General features: G+C 44.6%; 1 protein-coding gene and 2 long non-coding RNA genes across 8 annotated transcripts in view; all 3 read right to left on the reverse strand.

Moving 5' to 3' along the window:
• The window catches only part of ADCY2 (adenylate cyclase 2), a 436,561-nt gene that overhangs the window by 177,239 nt on the left and 236,748 nt on the right, over nucleotides 1-22,574 (reverse strand). The window lies entirely within an intron of this gene.
• Nucleotides 639-21,227, reverse strand: LOC145517637 (uncharacterized). The gene is made up of 3 exons (XR_014062221.1): nucleotides 20,933-21,227; nucleotides 17,718-20,337; nucleotides 639-824 (listed from the first exon to the last, which is right to left on the reverse strand). It is a non-coding gene; the product is annotated as an uncharacterized LOC145517637 (long non-coding RNA).
• LOC145517634 (uncharacterized) lies at nucleotides 4,877-12,289 on the reverse strand. Its single transcript, XR_014062218.1, has 2 exons — nucleotides 7,650-12,289; nucleotides 4,877-5,674 (listed from the first exon to the last, which is right to left on the reverse strand). It is a non-coding gene; the product is annotated as an uncharacterized LOC145517634 (long non-coding RNA).

A 22,574-nucleotide genomic window follows, 5' to 3' on the forward strand; every position in this document is an offset into this window, starting at 1 on the left:
GGGGCCTCTCCAAAGAGTCTTCCTTTGGAATCCACCTTCCAGCAAAAGTGGCTGAGCTCCTTCAGACCTCTCCCCTACCCCTGAAAGTCCCAGCTCAGTAAAGAATTCCTGGATGGACAGACCACATACCTCTTCTCCAGAGTTTCTTGTGCAAGAATGCCCACCCAGAGCATTTGGGTCTGCCCTGAATGTGTCCCCTCTGCCAGCCTCTAGTAGTGGAGGGCTCCCAACAGCCTTCCAGAAGAACCCGTGTTCAAGGATCAGGCTAGGTAAAGTGGCCAGACCTCAATGAGTCCTACCCCAGGCCTTTCTTAAGGATCCCAAAGAAACACCCTTAATTTGTTCCCCAACCTGGAATCTACTGGCCCATAATGCAGAAGTTGTGATGTCTTCAGACTGTCCCACTTAAAAGCCACAGTTCTGAGCACCAGGCAGGAGGCTCCAAAAGAGAGATGTTACAAATACAAAATATTGGATACAAGGAGAGCCATCTCTCACACAGGAGCAAACTCTCTCAGCAGAGTGAGGGGCGACAGTGCTGTGCGCCTGCGGGCAAAGTGCTTTTCACAGGCCCGGTTATGTTCCCACCATGTAAAACGCCCAGGCTAAGAGTTGGTGCTGGCATGGGATTTCTTGTCTTTTTTTGTGGCTAAATATGTATCCATCTAGGGCTTCTTTGGTAGCTCAGTGGTAAACAACCTGCCTGCCAATGCAAGAGACACAGGAAATGCGGATTCAAACCCCGAGTCAGGACAATCCCTTGGAGGAGGAAATGGCAACCCACTCCAGTAGTCTTGCTTGGAGAATCCCATGGACAGAGGAGACTGACAGGCTACAGTCCATGGGGTCGCAAAGAGTCGGACATGACTGAACAACAGGCTCCAGATTTGTGTTGATGTATGGCAAAAATCACCACAATATTGTAATTTTCCTCCAATTGAAATAAATAAATTAATTAAAACAACAACAACAAATGTATTCGTGTAGAAGTTATATACATAACTCTGCCACTGGAGCTATTTAATACATGTCTATTAGCAGTAGTATGAATTCTGCCAGTGATATAAAAAACAAGAGATTAACCGATTGACATACACATTGACTCTAACTCTTCTGGATTACGCAGTTAGGCCTCTAACATCCACTTAACCCAGTTTAATACATTAATACATTAAAGAATGTTTGCTTATCTTTTGCTAAGTCACACTGAATATGGGAATGTGCTGCCCTGAATTTCACTGCTGATCTAAAGAAGTGAGGTCCACGTAGAGACGAAGATCTCACACCGCTCTTCAATCAGATGCAGGTTTGGGCAAGGTCTCATCGCCCTCCTGATTTCCTTTCTCTTCCTAACTTTCTGCACACGTTTCTGAGTATGGCAAGAGTACTCAGAACCTTCTGAGCTCTTGTCATCTTCTTAAGAAACCTTTAAAAATCTTCTCTCCCTGGAGGTTCTTGACTCAGAACGGAGGCCCAGGAAATAGCATCTATCAGGGCACCAGTACCCACTCCAGTGTTCTTGCCTCGAGAATCCCAGGGATGGGGGAGCCTGGTGGGCTGCGGTCTATGGGGTTGCACAGAGTCGGACATAACTGAAACGACTTAGTAGCAGTAGCAGGGCACCAGTGAGCGATGCCATTCACGTAAGTGGGGGCTGGGGAAGAAGTTCAGACCCCAGTAGCTTTAGGGGAGAAGGGAATAGCCTTCTGCACAAAGCTCTTCTAGATCTAATGAAAAATTGTGTTCCAAATTCTGTGGCATGCTGGTAAAACCACCATGGCCCCCATGCTAGAAATTAAAAATGGCATAGAAAGCACTAGAGCTGTGGGGCGGGGGTGCCAGCCAGTCACTGGGCACCAAGAGTCGGCGGACTGCGAGGCTGCAGAGCGGAGACCAGGCTTCTTCTGGCAGCAGCTCAGCCCCGGGGAGGGCGGCAGCTGTTTCTACACTTGCAACAGCTGGATGAAGGCGTCTCAGCTGTGTTTCTGCTCTGCCCTCGGAACGGGAGAAACATGTTTGCCTCTCACTTTCCAGAATACTAATTGATGCTACATTTTGAACATTTGCTTGATTGGGAAATGATTACATGCCAAGCTAAGGAGTTCTATTACCCTTTTGACCCCATCGTTGTCTTGCTAAAATCTGCCGTCTTTGCTTTTTCCTTTGTGGTATATGCGTGGGTTAGAGAGACCAGCAACTTAAAATTTTTTTATTTTATTTTATTTCTAATTGGAAGATAATTACTTTACAATATTGTGATGGCTTCTTCCATATAGCAACATGGATCAGCCAAAGTTATACATATGTCCCCTCCCTCTTAAACCTCCCTCCCCATTCCACCCCTCTAGGTTATCACAGAGCACCAGCTTTGGGTTCCCTGTATCATATATCCAATTCCCATTGGCTATCTATTTTAAATATGGTAATGTATATGTTTCAATACTATTCTCTCAAGTCATCCCACCCTCTCCCTCTCCCACTGTGACCTAAGTTTGTTCTCATCAGTAACATCTTTCTAAATTCCATATAAATGTGATAATATATGATGTTTGTCTTTTTCTTTCCAACTTTATTCCCTCTATATAATAAGTTCTATGTCCATCCACCTCATTAGAACTGACTCAAATGTGTTCTTTTTTATAGCTAAGTAATATTCCACAGTGTATATGTACCACAACTTCCTTATCCATTCATCTGTCAATGGACATCTAGGTTGCTTCCATGTCCTAGCTATTGTAAATCGTGGACCAGCAACTTTTACATTACCACTAGAGTGATGGATATTCACAAAAGTGATGAGGTTATGTATATTCCACTGAATGATGAACTAAGATGTCCACACTGGTATCCCAAACACTGTGGAGAGGTCACCTTATCAGGCAAAAGGGACTTTGCAGATGTGATTAAGATAAGGATATGGTATGAGAAAATAATCCTCCATTATCTACTTGGGCCTAATAAAATCACAAGGACTCTCATAAGAGGGAGACAGAGGTCACAGACAGAGAAAAGGTGAGACAGAGGCAGAGACAGGAAGACGGCATGTGGTACCCTGTGGCTCTGAAGATGGAGGAGGCTGTGAACAGCCTATAGAAGTTAGTTTTGAAATAAATATCTTGGCTAAAGATGGAGCATTCCTGCCTGGTCTGGCATGTCAGCAAACTCAAACTTAGATGACTGTCATGCCCCTGTAAAGGCTCTGCTTGGCTAGAAATGCCATGTATCCAGTCAGCCAATCCCCAAGACCCAAGCCATCTCTGGACTCTATACTTACTTCTGTGTTCCTTCTCACCACATTCAAGGCTGGCCATGTGATCTCCCTGCCAACCAGATGTTTTCCATTTTTCTCCTTCTTATGCTTATCCTACAAAAGCTTTCTCCCTTCTGCCCACTGTGCAGTTCTCTGAATGGAGACCGCTTCATGAAACATTAGATGAAGCTTTGTTGTATCACTTGAATTGTCATCCTTTATTCTTTTCTAACCCTAGGAAAACCCAAAATCACTGCACTGGGGACTGCAGCCATGAAATTAAAAGACACTTGCTCCTTGGAAGGAAAGCTATGACAAACCTAGACAGCATATTAAAAAGCAGAGAATCACTTTGTCTATAAAGGTCCAGACAGTCAAAACTATGGTTTTTCCAGTAGTCATGTATGGATATGAGAGTTGGACCATAAAGAAGGCTGAGAGCCAAAGATCGATGTCTTCAAACTGCAGTGCTGGAGAAGACTATTTAGATTCCCTTGGACAGCAAGGAGATCAAACCAGTCAGTCCTAAAGGAAATCAACCCTGAATATTCATTGGAAGGACTGATGCTGAAGCTGAAGCTCCAATAATTTGGCCAACTGATGCGAAGAGCCAACTTGTTGGAAAAGACTGTGATGCTGGGAAAGCTTGAAGGCAGAAGGAGAAGTGGGTGACAGAGGTTGGATGGCATCACCAACTCAATGGACATGAGTTTGAGCAAGCTCCTGGAGTAGTGAAGGGCAGGGAAGCCTGGCGTGCTGCACGGCTTCCCTGATGGCTCAGCTGGTAAAGAATCCACCTGCAATGTGGGAGACCTGGGTTCGATCCCTGGGTTGGAAAGATCTCCTGGAGAAGGGAACGGCTACCCACTCCAGTATTTTGGCTTGGAGAATTCCACGGACTGTATAGCCCATGAGGTTGCAAAGAGTCGGACATGACTGAGCGACTTTCATTTCATTTTCATCACCGAAATGTGACTTGTGTTACACATGTGGACTTGAGGACCAGGGTAAATTCCGAGGGACGTTCTCAGCTTGACAGCTTCCAGTCTTGTTCCCTTGACTAACACTTACTTAATATGACTGGCTAATATAATTTTCCAAAAAAAACATAATGAGCACTCACGATGAGCGTACTCTGTGATTCCTCGGTTGGAAAGAAGGTTCTTTCTAGAAGATAGATTCAAGAAGTGTGTGGAGAAAACACTGGACCTTCTACATAGTGCATCCTTTTAAATTAAAAGTGAAAATGCACCCAGGTGCTTGATATTAATATCTTGATTGACAGTGGCACCCTTTCTAGGTGACGGCCAGATACACAATACATGGGTGTCACCCACAGGAGAAGGTGCACCTGGAGAAAGACAGGACTTTCCAAGGAGGGTACTGGAGCTGGGACCTCTCTGGGGGGTCAGCTCACAGCATGTCACAGCACGTGATGACACCTGCTCTAGAATGTTCTGTGGGTCTAATTCTATAGAGAGTAAAATCTATACAACACTTTCTAGTATGATGGACTTTTGTACCACACAGGGCTTTCCTTGTGCACAGTCATAACACTGAAATAGGTATTACATGTATTTTTTAAATGTAATTTTGACATATACTTGATTTACAATGTTTCGTTAATTTATTTTTATTTATTTTTTTGCCAAAATTGCAGCAGCTCAAATTTGTTGCTCTCTCCTGTCATGACAAAACTTCTATTAATAAATATTATTCTGTCTCAGAAGTATTTTTAAACACACACACACATACATACTGTACAATTAATCTGTTCTTTCAAAGTAAGATAGTCATTTTAACCATGAGGGAGAAATAATTTTTTCTATAAAAACACAAGCTCTGGAGAAACCATTTGAAAGACAGGCACTTAGAAATATTACCTCTTTATGTGATATTCTTGCCAAAAACAAAACAAAAACTCTCATAATAGTATTATTTATATTCCTTAGAAATAGAACTTTTAAATTCAATTAAAAATCTCCCAAATGAAGATTCAGTACATCTTGAACCCATTTGCTAAAAAACAAAAATGCAATACCTTCTGGTTGATTTGCAAGAACTAATTGTCATCAGGAAAAGAAGGAGACTTTACAGCTGAATTTCATCAAAAATCTTTCATAAGTGTGGACAGAATCAGAAAATGAGTATCATGATTTAAAGACCCATCCCCCGAGTCTTTCTTCAGTTTCATCATTTGATTATTAAACCAAATGGCAGAATTAACTGAACTTAAAGTACAGAACTTAAAAGCATTCTACTACAAAGTGTTAGCTGAATAATTCTTGAGCAGGGAAGCATACTCTACCATAATGCTCTTCCTAAGTATTAGTGTTAGTCATTCAATCATATCTGACTCTTTGCAATCCCAAGGACTGTAGCCCACCAGGCTCCTCCATCCAGAGGATTCTCCAGGCAAGAATACTGGATTGGGTTGCCATTTCCTTCTCAGGGTATTTTCGGTGACCCAGGGATTGAACTCATGTCTCCTGCACTGCAGGCAAATTCTTTACCACTGAGCACCGGGGAAGCCCCTCTTACTAAAAATACTAAACGTTAAAAACACCAACTAAAAAGGTCTGATGTATTTTCAAACTATCAAAAAAAATTAATAAAAGACTATTTTCACTGTTTATTCTTAATACTAGCCTATTTTATAATGTACATAAAATATTAACATATATATCTTATGAATAAACAAATATACATACCAAGGTGCATGGTTTGTATTTTTTAACCCTAAGTCTGTACTGTGAAAACCAATTTAATGCTTTCTAACTTAGAGCTATGCTTCCCTGCCCACACAACCCTTCATTGGCTCCAAAGTAGCAGAAAGAAAGACACACCTGGGCAAAGTCATCCATGCAGTGTGAAAGTACTTAGAGATTCATGGTGCCTGGTGCTGGAGAGACTCCAGTGTTCTTGCCTGAAGAATCCCAGGGACGGGGGAGCCTGGTGGGCTGCCGTCTATGGGGTCGCACAGAGTCAGACACGACTGAAGCGACTTAGCAGCAGCAGCAGCAGGTGTTGGAAAGACTGAATTCTGCCTCTGAGAGAATCTGGAAGGATCCTGCCCACCTTTCCCCACTGTCACTTTTTCCCATTTCCACACTGTGATGGTTAACTTTATGTGTCAGTTCGGCAAGACTATGGTGACCAGTTGCATGACCACACAAGTCTAGACGGTGGGTGCTATAAAGTATTTTTAAGATGCCACTGACATTAACAATCAGCTGATTTTAAGTAGATGACAATTCATAACGTGGGTGGGCCTCATCCAATCCGTTCAAGCCTTAAGAACAAGTCTGCCAAGGAAGGAACTCTGCCTCCTATCTGCAAGACAGAAATTCTGCCTGAGCTTCCCGCCATCAGATTCAAGACTGAAACATCAGCTCTTACCTCAACCTCCAGCCAGTTGGCCTGCCCTACAGACTGTGGATTTGCAAGCACCGATCCTTGCCTGGGCCTCCCTAGGTGGTTCAGTGGCAAAGAATCTGCCTGCCAATGTAGGAGATGCAGGTTTGATCTCTGAATCAGGAAGATCCCCTGGAGGAAGAAATGGCAACCCACTCCAGTATTCTTGCCTGGAAAATCCCATGAGCAGAGGAGCCTGGCGGACTACAGTCAATAGGGTCACAAGGAGTCGGAAACGACTGAGCAACTAATCCACCAACACAGTGAAGACAAGACACATGAAAGTTCAGTGCCCACAATTATACGCCTGGTTCTGTACTTAATCACCGTGTTTACTTAAGTCTGGCTGATCCTCCCATCAGAGCCAATCAATTTCATACATCTGTTTAGAAAGATGGCAGTTTGTACATGAAAGCTCTCCAGGAGCGCCTGAACAGTTGTGTGTAGCTGGGCCACGATTCTAAATATAAAGGCAACTTTCCCAAATACGCCTAGGAAGTTTCACTTGTGTTAACTGGTTAGATGAATGAAACTGTTTCCTGTAAGTTGCACCACTCTGCAAAGAGATGGCTCTTGGCAGAGGCATCATTTATCCTCAGTAACTGAATGTCCTGGTCCCACGAGTGTCCTGTTACAAGCCATGGATGTTTGCCATCTTTAGAGATGGCAAGTGTAAGTCTTAGAAACCACAGAGCTGTGGATTTCAACACCAACTGCTAGAGGTTTTCAGCACGTTTACAGAGAAACAACAATGATTTTGGTGTCAATTTACCAGACTGCTTTAGTTTCCATTACAAATCTGGTGGCAAGCAAGGCTATACCTTACAAGGTACAGTAACCTGGGTATTATAAAGTTCTTCAATAGAACACACACATACACACACACTCTTGCACATAAAGAAGACACTTTGGTTTATGCCAAATCTCGTCTTAAATTACACTGCGTTGGAGAAAGCAAAATAATTACACAGTATTTCACTGGCACTGAATTGAATAGCATGAACAGCTGCAAAATAAGAAAAACTGTATCTATACAGAAATGTGAAACCTCACAGTTAAAGCTGATGGCATTTTTTGTTTTCCTTTTAAATCTCAGAATCCGAGTGATGGGCATGTTGAAATATCTGGTTTCCAAAAGATTCTTTGCATGAAACACATCTTAGTGCTATTTAACAAAGCACCAAGAAAGCTCCATATGATGGTTGATTTTATGGGTCAAGTTGGCTGAGCCACAGTGCCCAGATATGTGGTCAAAGTGATTCTGGATGTTTCTGTGAGAGTGTTTGGGGTCAGATTTATATTTAAATTTGTGAGCTTTGAGTAAAGCAGAGTAACCTTTCAGAGCATTGTTATTGTTCATTTACTCAGTCATGTCCAATTCTTTGAGACCCCATGGACTGCAGCAGTCCAGGCCTCCCTGTCCTTCACTACCCCCCAGAGTTTGCTCAAACTCATATCCATTGAGTTGGTGATGCCATCCAACCATCTCATCCTCTGTCACCCTCTTATCCTTCTGCCTTCAATCTTTCCCAGTACCAAGGTCTTTTCCAATCAGGTGGCCAAAGTACTGGAGCTTCAGCTTCAACATCAGTCCTTCCAATGAACACCCAGGACTGATCTCCTTTAGGATGGACTGGTTGGATCTCCTTGCAGTCCAAGGGACTCTCAAGAGTCTTCTCCAGCACCATAGTTCGACAGCATCCATTTTTCAATGCTCAGCTTTCTTTAGGGTCCAACTCTCATATTTGTACATGACTACTGGAAACACCGTAGCTTTGAGTAGATGGACCTTTGTCGGCAGAGCCTCATCCAGTCAGTTGAAGGCTTGACTAGAACAGAAGCCTGGCCTCCCCGAGCAAGGAGTCCTGCCACAGATGGCCCCTGGGTGTGAGCTGCACTGGCTGGTCTCTGGTGTCCACCACCTCCCACCCCACAGACTCAGGACGTGCCAGCCGCCATAACCATGTAAAGCCAATCTCTTAAAGCACATCTCTTTCTACATATATACACATCCTCTTGGTTCTGTTCCTCTGAAGAAGTCTGACTCATAGATTCAGGATGAATAAAAACTAATGCTTCTGTTTCCTTAGCTTTGTGTTCTCAACAGAAGTGCTGCGGTGAATACAGATTGCTTCGCTAACGAGAAGGGAAAACAGGAACTTGCCACAAAAGATGCCATGAACGTATCCAAGGACGCCACAGTCCATGAGTGAAAGGAAAAAGTCTTGAGAAGCGGGGTTATGGGGATCTATTAATATCTGCTTGTGAGAAAGCTGCAGGGGCTGAGAGGGGTCGCTATGGAAATGGGAACTTGTGTTCTGGAGAGGGGGTGATATCCTCCACCTGGCTTCCAGGGTACCAAGCAGTCTCCAACTCGGTGCATTTGACCAGAAATCTCCATATTGAGAAAAGTCTGAAGAAGGCAGGGCAGTCCTTGAACCTGCAGGTCGGGGCGCCGGAGGACAAGGACACTCAGGTCCCTTGTGTGGTTCCTTCTATCGGCCTGGACGGCCAGACAGTTCACCACGTCCACGGCTGCCCTCCTTGCCGGGTCTTATGACCTCGCAGGAAAATTATGTGCTGGGAATTCTGGCATCTGAGTTTCAGCAGAGAGTAAAGCAAAGGTCTGGATCGTGTCCGGGATGCTGTGAACCCGGCCAGGGGCTCCGAGGTGAGGGGTGACTTCAGAGGCACGGGGTGGGTCTTGGTTGGCCTTTGATTCAAGAACTTGGGTCTTTAACCCTCCACATTAGTCAAACCCTTGGGAGGAAAGAGTAAAAGAGAACAGCTCTGCTGAACACTTTGCTTGTGGGTTAAAAATCAAAAAGGCACCCAGTCCTTGAACCTGCAGGTCGAGGCGCTGGAGGACAAGGACACTCAGGTCCCTTGTGTGGCTCCTTCTATCGGACACACTCAGTGTGTCCATGTGTGTGCAGGTGTCGGGGACACGGGGGGGGGTGCAGACCGAGGTGGAAGGTAGAGGAGGCCAGGACTGCGCTGGCCTGGGGAGGGAGGACCCCCATCAGCTTCTGTGACACAGGGGATCCTGCTCAACCCCCTTTGCTCCCTGTATCAGAGGGAGACGTCCTCACAGCACACAGCTCCTCCTGTTCTTCCAGAAGACTTGACCCCTAAACACGCACCTCCAGCAAGGCACTCATGATGAGGGAGACGGAACTCAATGAGCCGCACTGATCCTCAGCGACCCCCCACCCAGGCCGCCCAGTCCCACCATGGGCTGGCATTCCCCATGCCCCTTCACCCGGCGGTGATTGTGAATATCACCTGTTCGGCATTTTACGGGCTTATCATAGAAGACTGTACGCCAGGGGCTCTTCCTCGCCCCTACTCCATCTGAACCCAGCAAAGCCTGTTGTTCCTCCTTCTCAAGGATGCCTGTCTTACGCCCACCTAAGCGCACGGACCTACATCCCATCTCTGGCCTTCTTGCTTCTGTCCTGAAGTGACAAAACACAGCCACCTGGAGGTCAGTATCTCAGTATTCTGTCCTCCGGGTGCGGTGAGAATGAGAAAGGATGTTTGACCATGGGGCTACCAGGTGAACCCCAGGCTCACCTGGACGTGAGAGACTAAGAATATTAGTAACCAGGGCTTCCCTGACGGCTCAGTGGCGAAGAACCTGCCTGCCAGTGCGGGAGACAGGGGTTCGATCCCTGGGTCAGGAAGATCCCACATGCCATTGAGCAATTAAGCCCGGGTACCACAACTACAGAGCCTGTGCTTTAGAGCCTGGGAATGGCAGCCACTGAAGCCCACGAGCCTAGAGCCCACGTTCTGCAACAAGGGAAGCCAGTGCAGTGAGGAGCCCGCAGACCACAACTGGAGAAAGTCCCTTCAGCAATGAAGACCCAGCACAGCCATAAATAGATAAACAAAACTATTTCAAAAACTGGTAACCATTTACAGTCTTTCTGCTCAATATTGTCCGGTGAATGAATCTATACCCCAATCAGTTCTCTCAGAGTACTGACTACTCTGAATCCATTGGTCAATCTTGTTTTAAACATGCCTAAACAATCTTTAAAGCACAGAAGTGACACAGAATCAATGCAAAGCATGTAAGTCAGTGTTTCAAAAAACAGTAGCTCACTTCTGTGGATAGCGTTCTACGGGTCAGAGCTGTCCTAACTGCCTTCCGTGCTAACATCACAAACATTCTTCTTTTCTAAGACACAGCTCCTGGGCAACAGGGACGCATCTGAACCCAGACGGCACAGCTCCGGGGGCGTCTCTCACATGGTGATCAGACACGAGTGGGCAGGGGCTTTGCTTGGTTTTCCCACAGCTCCTAAGCCACAATAAACAAGGTTATAAAAAGTACGTCGTTAAGTCTGAGAACTAAAATGTGAGCTTTTTTATAGTTCCCTTAATTGATCCTGAAAACATTCAGAAATAACAATACAAGCAACAAGGAGGATTTCCCTGGTGGTCTGGTGGTTGGGAAGCCACTTTGCAATGTAGCAGACGCAGGTTTGATCTCTGGTTGGGGAACCAGGATCCCACATGCCACAGAGCAACAAAGCCCAGGCACCACAACCAGAGAATCTATGCGTCCCAACGAAAGATCCTACATGACGCAATGCAGAGCCCACAACTCACAACTAAGACCCGACTCAGCCACATAAATGAATGAATGAAGAAATACTTTTCTAAACAGCAACAAAGAAACACAGCCCAGTAAAAAGCCAAGAAAGTAGAATTCCTCCCTGACACAATTCAGCTACAGTGGGATCATCGGCTTCCAGCCCTGAAACAGGAACTCTGAATCACATTGAACTAAACCAAGGAGCTATCTTGGGGGGGATGTCAATCCCCCAAGCCCCCCACATGTCTCTACATATCTCAGCAACTTAAACCTAGCCGGGATCTACTTGTTGTAGTTGAGTCTCTGACTCGTTGCTGTTTTCAACCCCATGGACTGCAGCACACCATCACCAACTCCTGGAGTTTGCTCAAACTCATGTCCATTGAGTCGGTGATGCCAGCCAACCATCTCATTCTCTGTCATCCCCTTCTCCTCCTGCCTTCAATCTTTCCCAGCATCACGGTCTTTTCCGATGAGCTGGCTCTTCGCATCAGGTGGCCAAAGGACTGGAGCTTCAGCTTCAGCATCAGTCCTTCCAATGAATATTCAGGGTTGATTTCCTGAATTGACTGGTTTGATTTCCTTACTGTCCAAGGGACTCTCAAGAGTCTTCTCTAGCACCATAGTTTGACAAGCATCTAGAAGTGCTTCTAAAACTTGATGGAAACATTTGGGTAGTATCTTGCAAGCACGGGTTTCAGAAAGACACAATGGCTAGGAAGCAAAGCTCATTTGTACATACTGGTTTCCTAAGTGAACATTTCCCCGTCTCAACGTTTGGCCTCACTTTTTAGTATTTCAGGACGTCATAGGTTACTCACTCAGGTGAGTGATGTCAGTATCTGGGTGATCATGTTTCTCCGCACAGAGTGGACTCTGCACCTTTTGTCTAATGCTTCCCCCCTCTCTCTGCTGGACCCACAGCTAGGAGGCTTTCTCCCCCACCACCCTGACAGAACCTGCTGGAACTGCTCTCCTTAACGGACACAGCTGAGTGTTTGCCATCCTCCTGAAACTCTTTATTTACTTGGCTTCCTGAGCAGCACCCTGGCCCAGCTCCCCGCCTGCTGCAGGATTTATCTCTTCTAGTGCGCTTTGCTGACATCTCCTTTTCTCCTGGGTCTCTGGCTGTCAGGGTCCCTGGGGGACTATGTCCAATCTTAGAACTTGAAATACTATCGATCTGCCAGCTACTCTCAATGTAAATATGTCTCCAGCCCAGCCCACAGCCCTAGACTCCAGACTTACAGCTTCAATTCCCTTCTCAACGCCTCTTGGATTTCTAAACTCTACTCCTAATTTGCTCCCTGATGCCCAGACTGGCTCATCTCCCAGGAGCCAAGATTTGTTCTTCCTGAAGGACGGCAAAAAATTTGCAATTTTTGAAATCTCATGCTTCTCAAGATCACTAGTATCAAGCACGTGATACGATATTAAACCTATGAAAGTAAGTGGTCTCAACTGCAGATGGTTATCTCAGCTAATTTTTGCTAGAGTCAATAAGCACATATTCCTGATGGCATCTCCAGTCTTCTAAATAACGAGGTGAATATAGATGATCTAAAGAATAAGAGCCTATCTAATATGTTTGGAGCTATAGGTGCTAAGAAAAGAGTCCACTCTTCATCTTGTATTCATTTATGTGTGTTGGTCATTCAGTGGTGTCCGACTCTTTGCAACCTTGTGGACTGTAATCTGCCAGGTTCCTCTGTTCAAGGGATTCTCCAGGTAAGAATACTGGAGTGGACAGCCATTCCCTTCGATCTTCCCAACCCAGGAATCAAACCTGGGCCTCCTGCTTTGCAGGCAGATTCATTACCATCTGAGCCATTAATCCTCATTAAATGCTGAGTCAGGGGTAGGGATGGTTACCAGCCCCATTGTTACATCTTGGAAGTCTGAGCAAAGAGAGTGTTTTGCCTGACATATCGCAAGTAAGCCAAACCCAAACCCAGGCTGGATCCACTGTCCACACTCCAGGGGAGGTCATGGGAGCTGTCATGGGAAAAGGAAAGGAAAAGAGAAGGAAATATTCTGAAATCTAAATTCTTAGCAATTGTACTCAGTGTCCAAAAAAAAAAAAAAAACCAACCCACAATCTGTTAGCAGAGCACAGTACGCTGCGTTTGAATCCAAGCCCTCCCATGTCTACACCCACAACCGCAGCAGAGTCAAGCGAACTGAAACGCTATCGGTTCCAACATAACATAACATGGAAAAAAACAGAATCATGGAAGTTACATTTTCTTTCCATTCCAAAATCTCATTGCCTTTTTCTCTCTTTTATTATTTTTACATTTATACTTTTCCTCTGAGTAATATTTCATTACCACAAACTTGATAGCAGAATTATGTAACTGTGAAAGTTAGCATGTCATGGTCCTGGCAAGTCACAGAGGGAGAAATCCTTCCCAAGAAATGAAGGGAAGCAGTCATTCCAAGACAGTCATAAAGAGCCCAAGCCTTGCCCTCCTGATTTAATATGTGCACGTTTAACAAAATAAACGGACTGTAGCTCGCCAGGCTCCTCTGCCCACGGAATTCTTCAGGCAAGAATATTGGAGTGGGTAGCCATTCCCTTTTCCAGGGGCTCTTCATGGCCCAGGATCGAACCCAGGTCTTCTGCATCGCGGGCAGGTTCTTTACCATCTGATCCACCGGGAAGTCCCGCAAAGACTGACAAAATAAAGTCAGTGTCAAAAGAGCCACCTTCACTTCAGACACTGAGAATCAGACATGCAATCCCTCTGAGGTCCTTGAGGGACAATGGGCTCCATCTGATAAGAGGAAAGATAAAGGACAGATAACATTTGCAGACTGAAGGAAATGGCAACCCACTCCAGTATCCTTGCCCTGGAAATCTCATGGACAGAGGAGCCTGGCGGGCTATACTCCATGGGGGTCACAAAAGAGTCAGACAGGACTTGGTGACTAAAAATAACATACAAATATTTCCTGTTGTCATTAACACTGGTAACAATTACACAGAAAAGGTAATGGTAACTTGTTAATAGCATATCCAGAACTTTTCCTACCTTCAGAGGTAGATAAAATAAATCTTTGTGTTGTTGTCATAATGTTTATTATGTCTCCACATTTTAAAAAAGATCCAGGACAACATTTTTTTTTTTAATGGTTAATACTGGAAAGCTGGGTTTTCCTTCGGCAAGACAAAGAGCCATTTAATCCGTCTTTCCCAACAGTCTCTCCTCTCTGTTTTCTCCCTTCTCTCTCTTGTAATGTAAATGGCTCAATATTTTTATACATGTCACTGCTAATGGAAATGATAATGGAAGGGCCCATAGCTATAATCAGAGCATGATTTAAAACTTTTAACTTTTATAGTTCTATTGATCAGTTTTTATGTCTGTGATAAATGTTTGTAAATCTTCTGGAAACCTCAGCAGGGTGAAACGACTTTTCAGGTGTGGATGCAGGAGGATAGAGTTATTAAAGGACATGTAATTTATTTACTAGAAGAGGCAACCATTAAGCAAATTGCACTTTTTTATATCAGTCCCGCTATATTCTTGCCAACACATGGCTTTAAAGAAGAAGGCTTTGATGCTGGGTTTCAAATCAGGACCCCTGGTCCCTGCGCTGAAGGCAGCTGCTGGTCAGTCCGGCATTTACAAGGTCCAGAAAGAAGAAGAAGCTGCCGGGTGAGGCCCCATGCGCTGTCTGCAGACCTCTGCAGGCATCCTCTGCCAAACCGCTAAACGGTACACTATCCACCGAGTGAGGAGCCATCAGCCATCTGCCCTGTCAGCATCTTTCTATGCAAACAATACTCCCTGGGCAACTGTCCCACAAACAAGAGAAGGATATCTGTGCCCAGCGAGGAGTTCTCAGAACCACCCATTTTATGAGAATGTGGGAAAACGTCTCTTCCTTCTATGCCTTTTGCTTTTTTTTATTGATCCTTATTCCACGAGGCTCTAAAGAGTGGAAATCTTTTTGAGAAAGAAGCTTTGCACGCCCTCTAATCGTCACTTCATTCAGAGGCACGGCAGCAATCCTGGAATGTGTACAAGGTGTGGGAGCGTGGAAAGGGTGGTCGGGAGGTGCTCAGACTCAGGGACCTCGCAGTGAGGAGAGCCTTCGGCATCTGTGTTTCTGGAGGTACACTTGTGTTCCTCAGACCTTATTTTCCCATTTGCATAGTTAGTGCTGCAAACCACTGTTTGCCAGCTTTACTAACCCTGACTTTTTATTGATGCGGACCATCTTTTTAAAGTCCTTATTGAATTTGTTACAATATTGCTTCTGTTTAATGTATTTTGGGGGCCATGAAGCATGGGGGATCTTCACTCCCTGACCAGGGATCGAATCCGCACTCCCTGCAGTGGAAGGTGGAGTCTTAACCGCTGGGCCGCCAGGGAAGTCCCTCTGTCCCTGATTTTAAGGTGACCAGCGCAACTTCATTCATTACTTGATATCTGATTCATGATGTGCCTGCATTTGTCTTAATCAGAGACAGGAAGACAGGGATGCACAGGAATGACTGTAATGGAAGAAGAAGATGCCTTGGGACAGGGGGTGTGGCATGCCATGGAGGGCCAGGGGTTAATCGGGGCAGAGGGAGTGAGGGGGAAAATGTGGGTATGTCTTAGTCGTGGTTTCCACGGGAAGAGTGAGGCGAGGAAGGGCAAGGAGGCTTCGGCCTGGCTGGCCTGAATAAACACAGTGGGCTCTGTGGCTGCGGCTGGCTGACTGGGACCTGGCCTTGCAGTGATTAGGGCAGAAGGACCTTGGGCTGGAGAGTGACAGCCAGAGACTGGAGGTGGCTGGGTGCGCTTCCTGGATTGGTCAGTTTACATGTGGAAGGTCCTTGTCTCTCTCCAAGGGCTGCCTTCCAGGGGGCAGCCTCCAGGAAGAGCAAACATGACAAAATACAGAAAATAAGACCGTGTGTGTGTGTAATACAGGGCCCTCTTTGTGGTGGTCGTTACTCTAGAGGCCGTGTGTTTATTATTTCTGAGCCTGCTTGCTCAGGGACGGAGAAGCGAAGTGAGGAGTATGTGTGTGCCTGTGCACACGTGTGTGCAAATATGGACAGGGAAGTTTAGAGCTTATAGCAAACACAGCTGAAATCTCAGTGCTCTTCTTTAAGCAGGGTAAATGTAATAAGTTCTGAGGGTCTGGAGGGTTTAAATGTAACCTTTCCAAGTCTGCACACTGCTATGTGCATTTATAGACAGACAGTGACGGAAAGAGGAAGGAGACAACCTGAATTTGAACAGGGCGGGTCCACTTATGAGGGTAGTTTTTTCAATAAATACTAAAGCGCTACACGATCTGGTTGGTTGAACCCACACATATGGAACCATGGACACAGAGGGTCAACTGTGGGACCCAGGCATCAGTGGATTTTGGTATCCATGGGAGGTCCTAGAATCAAACCTCTGGTCCTTCCAAGGGACCAGTGTGGAAACTCTTTTGTCTTGTATTTATTATTATTAAATCCTCACTGAAGGCTGCAACATGGCATGTGGCTTCCCTGGTGGCTCAGATGGTAAAGAATCTGCCTGCAATGCAGGAGACCTGGGTTTGATCCCCTGGAGAAGGGAATGGCTACCCACTCCAGTATTCTTTCCTGGAGAATTCCAAGGACAATCCATGGGGCTGCGAACATTCGGACACGACTGTGTGACTAACACTTTCACTTTTTTTCAAATTCTGCAACATGGGGTGTGGATGATTCCCAGCCCCACTTTTAGATCCTGGAAGTTTGAACAAAGAGAATATTTTCCGCATAACGTTCAGGCGTACTTCCTAGTGTTCATGCAATAGAGGAATCCCTGGGCAAAAGCACCGATTCATGACTCCTAGAGACCAGAAGCCTGAGAGGCTGAAAGTCTACAAATCCCCACCTGGTGCCTGCAGGCCCAGGTGCACTGTGTGTCTGTTGACAGTCAGTGATGCTGCAGGTCCCTGATGGACACACCTCACCCCTAGAACAGCCCCGTGGGGCAGATACTGCCACTGCTCATATTATGTGCTTAGTTGCTCAGTCGTATCCGACTCTTTGCAACCCCATGGACTGTAGCCTGCCGGGCTCCTCTGTCCATGGGATTCTCCAGGCAAGAATACTAGAGTGGGTTGCCATTCCCTTCTCTAACTCATATTATACAGGTCAGAAAATCCAGGCGCAGGGAGGTTAAGGACCAACCAACCAAATCAAACAAAAACTACTCCAGAGTCGATCATATTACCAGGCAGAGCTCCAGTAGAGGACCTGAAAGGTGCACTCATACTAGGCTCCAGAGAAGGACAGAAGGGTTTGCTCAGTGAGGGATTCTGGTTCGACTGGAGGTCCTCACCCTTTCCTGAGGGCACCTGACTTTCCTATGGTAACTTTTTCCAGGATGAAAGCTCCAGGCTGAATGAGTCAGTGGGGAGGGAGTGGGGAATGTTCCCGGGATGCCTGGAGGTCATGGAAAACACCCCTGAGAGAGCACATCATTGCTGAATGAAGCCCACTGCTTTCAGGAAGTCGAGTGAAACTGCCCATCTACACAAGCTCTTGCTATCAACTCAACAATTCCCTGCCTGATGTATGTATGGCTATAGCACCACAGTATGAGATAATTCTATGGAATGTGATATTTATGATATTTACAAAGAACTCGCTTCTCTTGGATGAAAGATACAAATGCAGGTACCAATAATGTAGAAATGAATAACATGCTTCAGGCAATTCTGACTTTCACAGCTTAAATGTAATAAGCGCTATTTACCTGGTCCTTAAACTGAGATTCTGTGCTTGTGGATGGAAGAAAAATGTTAAAGACTGAGCATACAAAAACTGCATAATTCAGGGTGGCTGGTCCTTATATAAGCAATGATCTTTCCGTTTGCAATGAATTTCAAATTACCCCTTAAAGAGTTTTTCAGATTTAACACATGATCTGCTTTAATGAATACAAAAATCTAATTCCCCCTTTAATTCTGTTGGAAATTAAAAATATTCAGAATGACTGAAAGCAATGGGGTAAGCCATTTCTCATTTTTAAATGTTACTTTCTAAAAGAAATCAGTTTTTCTAGATGAGACAACCTCAACCCCATAACTTCTCAGCTGAAATCATCTGAATTTTAAAATGTTAGAATTTTGTTCTTCTTGCTGTTTTAATTAATAGTGCTATTTTTATACTAGGCAACTATAATTATTTAGTCTTATTACTTAGAGTTCTCAAGTTGCACCAGTTTCTTGGCTCATAAAGTTTCTCTTATCCTCTCTTTTGTTTGAATTTATTTTTCTTTGTTTCACTGTGGAAATATTCAAATTTCCATGTCATTATATCTCAATGGGGGTTGCATTTTCTGAGTTATGTGTGCCTGAAAATCAGTGTACATTTATGAATGGCAGTTTGACTTGGTGTACAAATTGAACTGCAAAATACTTTTCTGAGGTATTTTTAAGATTCTGCTCTACTGTTTTTTAACATCTGGTGTTGATTATGAGACATGCAAGTCTGACTTGTCCCACGGCAATTATCCTAGTTTTGTTTCTTTCCAGAAGCTTTTAGAATTATTTAGAATTTCTTTAGAATTTCTCTCCTCTTTAGTACCAACATGATAGCAGGAGAGAAACGGTCCAGCATGGATCTCTGGACCGCCTATCGCTGAATAAACAATCAGGCTCATAACTCAAGTATTTTATCATTTCCTTATTTTTTTCAGTATGAAGATGGCATTTGAAGCAGATTGGAAAGGTGAAAAAGCTCAACAAGTGGGTGCCTCATGAGCTGACTGAAAATAAAAACGTTGATATTTTGAAATGTCATCTTCTCTTATTGAATAGAACAACAACAAACCATTTCTTGATTGGACTGTGCGACAAAAAATGGATTTTTATAGGACAACCGGCAATAACCAGCTCAGTGGCTGGACTGAGAAGAAGCTTCAAAGTACTTCACCAAGTTAAACTTGCACCAAAAAAAGTTCATGGTCCCTGTTTGATGGTCTGCTGTCCATCTGATCCACTATAGCTTCCTGAATCCTGGCAAAACAATTACATCAGAGAAGTATGCTTAGCAAATTGATGAGATGCAAGGAAAACTGCAATGCCTGCAGCCAGGATTGGTCAACAGGAAGGGCCCAATTCTTCTCCACAATAACTCCTCACCACATGTCACACAACCAACGCTGCAAACATTGGACGAACTGGGCTACAGAGTTTTGCCTCATCCTCCGTATTCACCTGACCTTTTGCCAACCAACTACCCCTTCTTCAAGCATCTCAACAACTTTTTGCAGGGAAAACACTTCCACAACCAGCAGGATGCAGAAAGTGCTTTCCAAGAGCTTGTCAAATCCCAAAGCATGGATTTTTATGCTACAAGAATAAGCAAACTTATATCTCGTTGGCAAAAACATGTAGACTGCAATGGTTCCTATTTTGATTAATAGAGATGTGTTTGAGCCTAGTTATAATGATTTAAAATTCACAGTCCCAAACCACAGCTACTTTGTTACCAATCTGATAGTAAATATATATGTATTTGTGTAAATGGGGGGTAGGGAGTGTATGTACACACACACACACACATATTTATTGAGAACATTCCCTTGTTCAGTGATAATGGGAACGTATAATATGACCAAAATTCTACAGAGGTAGGTAAAGTCACTATTCCATTGCTGTGTCTGATTGTTTGTGTCCCCCTGGTATTCAAATATTGAAATCTGTCCCCTTGGTATTCATACACTGAAATCCATCCCCCTGGTCTTCATATACTGACATCTGTCGCCCTGGTATTCATATATTGAAATCCTTGCCTCCACATGAGGAAGTGGCCTGCACTGGGGGATGATTAGGTCATGAAGGCAGAGTTCTCACAGCTGGCATGAATGTCCTTATAGAAGAGACTCCAGAGAGCTCCTTTCATCCACATGAAGAAACTAGGAGAAATCAGCTGTCTGCAATCTGAATTGGGTCCACACCAGAATTTGATCATGGTGGCTCCCGAAACTTGGACTTCCACTTCCAGGACTACAAGCAACACATTTTTTCTGCTGTTTACAAGCCACTCCACTCACGGTATCTTGCTAGAGCAACCTGACTGGACTAACACACACACCCATTGTACAGATGAGGAAACCAAAGACCAGAAAGGTTACACAACTTTCCCCAAGTCCGGCGGGTATCAAGGGGTGTCAAAGGATTCAAAACCAACAATGAGGAAGCACAGCCACACTCACAGTTAGGTAATACTGCCTCTCACAAACAGCTCGAAGAACAGCTGTTAAAGGGCACTGCGTTATTAACCAGCTCATCGTGTTTACGGGCTCAGCTTTGCCCTGATACTAACTGTGCCTTTCAAGGATTAACATGGCATGAATCTGATGAGGGCAGGGCACAGCAGCAACACAAACTCAAGAGGTGGCGGTGGGAACGGCAAATATAAACAAACAGCAGAACAGCTGGCTTCATGGGAGAAGCAAAGGAGAAGGCGCACAGAAGGGGGGTTCAAACGTGGGCTGAGGGTGAGAAGGGGAGAGGCACTAACAGAGATAGAGAAGATGACAAGTGTGGTCTGGGAAAAAGTGGGGTCCGGTTTCATTCTGAGTCTGTGGTACGAATGAAAATGAGTCTATAACCCAAGGAGAGAGGGAGGCAGAATGAGTGCAGCGAGAGCCCCAGTCAGAGAGGATGACTGAAAACGCGTGATGAGCTGAAAGCTGAGCGACACAAACATGGAGAAAAGAGGCCTCCGTGCCCGTCATGGACAGGCATGTGTGCTTGGTGGGTAGGAAGAGAAAGAGTGTCCACCACAAACGTGGAGAGAGAAAAACAGGTCAGAGATCCCGAGTGGGACCAGGTGACAGGCACCAACAGAGACGGTTTTTGTTTTCTCCTCCTCAGAGGGAAATAAGTGACTCTGAGACATATCTGACAGCATTTGATTTTCAAATTTCTCATCTCTCCAGGGCGCTCAGGGTCGGTGCACTGGGACGACCCTGAGGGATGGGATGGGGAGGGAGGTGGGAGGGGGGTTCAGGATGGGGGACCCATGGCTGATTCATGTCAACGTATGGCAAAAACCACCACAATATTGTAAAGTAATTAGCCTCCAATTAAAATAAATTATTAATTAAAAAAATTTCTCATCTCTCTATTCACCGGGTATCTGATGAAGAAAAGCTGAACAGTGAGAAAGGACAGAAGTATCAGAAAAGTAACTTTTCCAAATCTTTTCTCAGCTGGAGGTTTGTATTAGCCATTTCTCCTTTAGATATAGAAGACCATTTAGCCCACTGCTCTCTCTTTCAACAATAAAGAAAGATAGTAAGACACAAAATGGTTAAACTCATCATTCTCTAGAGAAAATACTCATAAAATATCTTAGAATTGGTACTCTCTTTTCTGGCTTGATAATATGCTTGCCTTGTCCCCTGGAGCCTAGTCTCTTATTTTTCCTTTCTCAATGAAATAAAGCAAAAGTGTGATGTCATCAAAGGCAGACGATGCTAATTTACATGGTTTACATGTAATAATCTACATGCCAATTTACATGGGAAATGATAGGAACATTTTTCATGAACACATATAAAAAGCAAACTTCATTTAAAAGCAAGCTTAAAATTAGTTTTCATTATTCATCAGCACCTTGGAAAGATCTCTCAGTTCCCTCTGCTATAGAAGTTGTCCCATTTTAAGTGCACATATATCATCTGATGAAGTCCATTGCTCTTTAATGAAAGGATCCCCTTCTGTTTTTCAGGAAGTGTTCAAAATCCTGCTCACAGCTTTTCAAAAAGCTCACTCATCTGAAAGTGTTACTTCTTCAGAGCCCAAGTTTTGAGCTCCTCTCTGCCCCTTTTAAAGAGTAGATAAGAAAGCTGTGGTACATATACACAATGGAATATTACTCAGCCATTAAAAAGAATACATTTGAATCAGTTCTAATGAGGTGGATGAAACTGGAGCCTATTATACAGAGTGAAGTAAGCCAGAAAGAAAAACACCAATACAGTATACTAACCCATATATATGGAATTTAGAAAGATGGTAACGATAACACTGTATGCAAGACAGAAAAAGAGACACAGATGTGTAGAATACTCTTTTGGACTCTGTGGGAGAGGGCGAGGGCGGGATGATATGGGAGAATGGCACTGAAGCATGTAAATTATCATATGTGAAATGAACCGCCAGTTCAGGTTCAATGCATGAGACAGGGTGCTCAGGGATGGTGCACTGGGATGACCCAGAGGGATGGGATGGGGAGGGTGGTGGGAGGGGGATTCAGGATGGGGAACACATGTAAACCCATGGCTGATTCATGTCAATGTATGG

The sequence above is a fragment of the Giraffa tippelskirchi genome, chromosome 8 (genome assembly GCF_054371585.1).
Source record: "Giraffa tippelskirchi isolate mGirTip1 chromosome 8, T2T-mGirTip1v1.2.pri, whole genome shotgun sequence".
NCBI lineage: Eukaryota > Metazoa > Chordata > Mammalia > Artiodactyla > Giraffidae > Giraffa > Giraffa tippelskirchi.